This window comes from Carassius gibelio, chromosome A25, assembly GCF_023724105.1.
Source record: "Carassius gibelio isolate Cgi1373 ecotype wild population from Czech Republic chromosome A25, carGib1.2-hapl.c, whole genome shotgun sequence".
In the NCBI taxonomy this organism is placed as follows: domain Eukaryota; kingdom Metazoa; phylum Chordata; class Actinopteri; order Cypriniformes; family Cyprinidae; genus Carassius; species Carassius gibelio.
In genome coordinates this window covers 18,975,189-18,977,688 of record NC_068395.1, presented here as the reverse complement: position 1 = coordinate 18,977,688, position 2,500 = coordinate 18,975,189, and the positions used below count along the sequence as shown (strand labels likewise).

At 40.2% G+C, this 2,500-nt stretch overlaps 4 non-coding genes across 4 annotated transcripts; all 4 read left to right on the top strand.

The window, feature by feature from the left end:
- Positions 1-417: 417 nt before the first annotated feature.
- On the top strand, positions 418-536 carry LOC127948155 (5S ribosomal RNA). The gene has a single exon (XR_008151901.1). It is a non-coding gene; the product is annotated as a 5S ribosomal RNA (ribosomal RNA).
- A 359-nt stretch (positions 537-895) lies between these two features.
- On the top strand, positions 896-1,014 carry LOC127947889 (5S ribosomal RNA). The gene has a single exon (XR_008151640.1). It is a non-coding gene; the product is annotated as a 5S ribosomal RNA (ribosomal RNA).
- A 499-nt stretch (positions 1,015-1,513) lies between these two features.
- LOC127947974 (5S ribosomal RNA) lies at positions 1,514-1,632 on the top strand. The gene has a single exon (XR_008151721.1). It is a non-coding gene; the product is annotated as a 5S ribosomal RNA (ribosomal RNA).
- Positions 1,633-2,132: 500 nt separating this feature from the next.
- On the top strand, positions 2,133-2,251 carry LOC127947887 (5S ribosomal RNA). Its single transcript, XR_008151638.1, has one exon. It is a non-coding gene; the product is annotated as a 5S ribosomal RNA (ribosomal RNA).
- The last annotated feature ends 249 nt before the right edge of the window (positions 2,252-2,500 follow it).

Here is a 2,500-nt window from a genome sequence, read left to right as displayed (position 1 = left end):
CTGGTTAGTACATGGATGGGAGACTGCCTGGGAATACCAGGTGCTTTAAACTTTTTGGAAAATTTTCACTTAGTATATAATAATTTTGCCAAAAAATAGAGTCAATGCCCGATTTCTGAATATTAGCAGGTTTGGGCCTGGTTAGTACATGGATGGGAGACTGCCTGGGAATACCAGGTGCTTTAAACTTTTTGGAAAATTTCACAAAATATATAATAATTTTGCAAAAAAAAAAAAAAAAAGAGTCGATGCCCAATCTCTGAATCTTAGCAGGCTTAGGTCTGGTTAGTACTTGGAGGAGAGACCGGCTAGGAATACCAGGTGCTTTAAGCTTTTGGGTTTTCTTTCCTACTTATATAATGTACTGGCGATTAGATTGGCTGATCTCTAAATAGCCTTCTCTTTGCAGCAGTCTTCGCTTACGGCCATACCATCCTGGCTATACCCGATCTCGTCTGATCTCGGAAGCTAAGCAGGTTTGGGCCTGGTTAGTACTTGGATGGGAGACCGCCTGGGAATATCAGGTGCTGTAAGCTTTTTGGAAAATTTTCACTTAGTATATAATAATTTTGCCAAAAAATAGAGTCAATGCCCGATTTCTGAATATTAGCAGGTTTGGGCCTGGTTAGTACATTGATGGGAGACTGCCTGGGAATACCAGGTGCTTTAAACTTTTTGGAAAATTTCATAAATTATATAATAATTTTGCCAAAAAAAAAAGAGTCAATGCCCAATCTCTGAATCTTAGCAGGCTTAGGTCTGGTTAGTACTTGGATGAGAGACCGGCTAGGAATACCAGGTGCTTTAAGCTTTTGGGTTTTCTTTCCTACTTATATAATGTACTGGCGATTAGATTGGCTGATCTCTAAATAGCCTTCTCTTTGCGGCAGTCTTCGCTTACGGCCATACCAACCTGGCTGTGCCCGATCTCGTCTGATCTCGGAAGCTAAGCAGGTTTGGGCCTGATTAGTACTTGGATGGGAGACCGCCTGGGAATACCAGGTGCTGTAAGCTTTTTGGAAATTTTTCAGTTAGTATATAATAATTTTGCCAAAAAATAGAGTCAATGCCGGTCTCTGAATATTAGCAGGTTTGGGTCTGGTTAGTACATTGATTGGAGACTGCCTGGGAATACCAGGTGCTTTAAACTTTTTGGAAAATTTTCACTTAGTATATAATAATTTTGCCAAAAAATAGAGTCAATGCCCGATTTCTGAATATTAGCAGGTTTGGGCCTGGTTAGTACATGGATGGGACACTGCCTGGGAATACCAGGTGCTTTAAACTTTTTGGAAAATTTCACAAATTATATAATAATTTTGCAAAAAAATAAAAAAAGAGTCAATGCCCAATCTCTGAATCTTAGCAGGCTTAGGTCTGGTTAGTACTTGGATGAGAGACCGGCTAGGAATACCAGGTGCTTTAAGCTTTTGGGTTTTCTTTCCTACTTATATAATGTACTGGCGATTAGTTTGGCTGATCTCTAAATAGCCCTCTCTTTGCGGCAGTCTTCGCTTACGGCCATACCAACCTGGCTATGCCCGATCTCGTCTGATCTCGGAAGCTAAGCAGGTTTGGGCTTGGTTAGTACTTGGATGGGAGACCACCTGGGAATACCAGGTGCTGTAAGCTTTTTGGAAATTTTTCACTTAGTATATAATAATTTTGCCAAAAAATAGAGTCAATGCTGGTCTCTGAATATTAGCAGGTTTGGGTCTGGTTAGTACATGGATGGGAGACTGCCTGGGAATACCAGGTGCTTTAAACTTTTTGGAAAATTTTCACTTAGTATATAATAATTTCGCCAAAAAAATAGAGTCAATGCCCGATTTCTGAATATTAGCAGGTTTGGGCCTGGTTAGTAAATGGATGGGAGACTGCCTGGGAATACCAGGTGCTTTAAACTTTTTGGAAAATTTCACAAATTATATAATAATTTTGCCAAAAAAAAAAAAAAGAGTCAATGCCCAATCTCTGAATCTTAGCAGGCTTAGGTCTGGTTAGTACTTGGATGAGAGACCGGCTAGGAATACCAGGTGCTTTAAGCTTTTGGGTTTTCTTTCCTACTTATATAATGTACTGGCGATTAGATTGGCTGATCTCTAAATAGCCTTCTCTTTGCGGCAGTCTTCGCTTACGGCCATACCAACCTGGCTGTGCCCGATCTCGTCTGATCTCGGAAGCTAAGCAGGTTTGGGCCTGATTAGTACTTGGATGGGAGACCGCCTGGGAATACCAGGTGCTGTAAGCTTTTTGGAAATTTTTCAGTTAGTATATAATAATTTTGCCAAAAAATAGAGTCAATGCCGGTCTCTGAATATTAGCAGGTTTGGGTCTGGTTAGTACATTGATGGGAGACTGCCTGGGAATACCAGGTGCTTTAAACTTTTTGGAAAATTTCATAAATTATATAATAATTTTGCCAAAAAAAAAAAGAGTCAATGCCCAATCTCTGAATCTTAGCAGGCTTAGGTCTGGTTAGTACTTGGATGAGAGACTG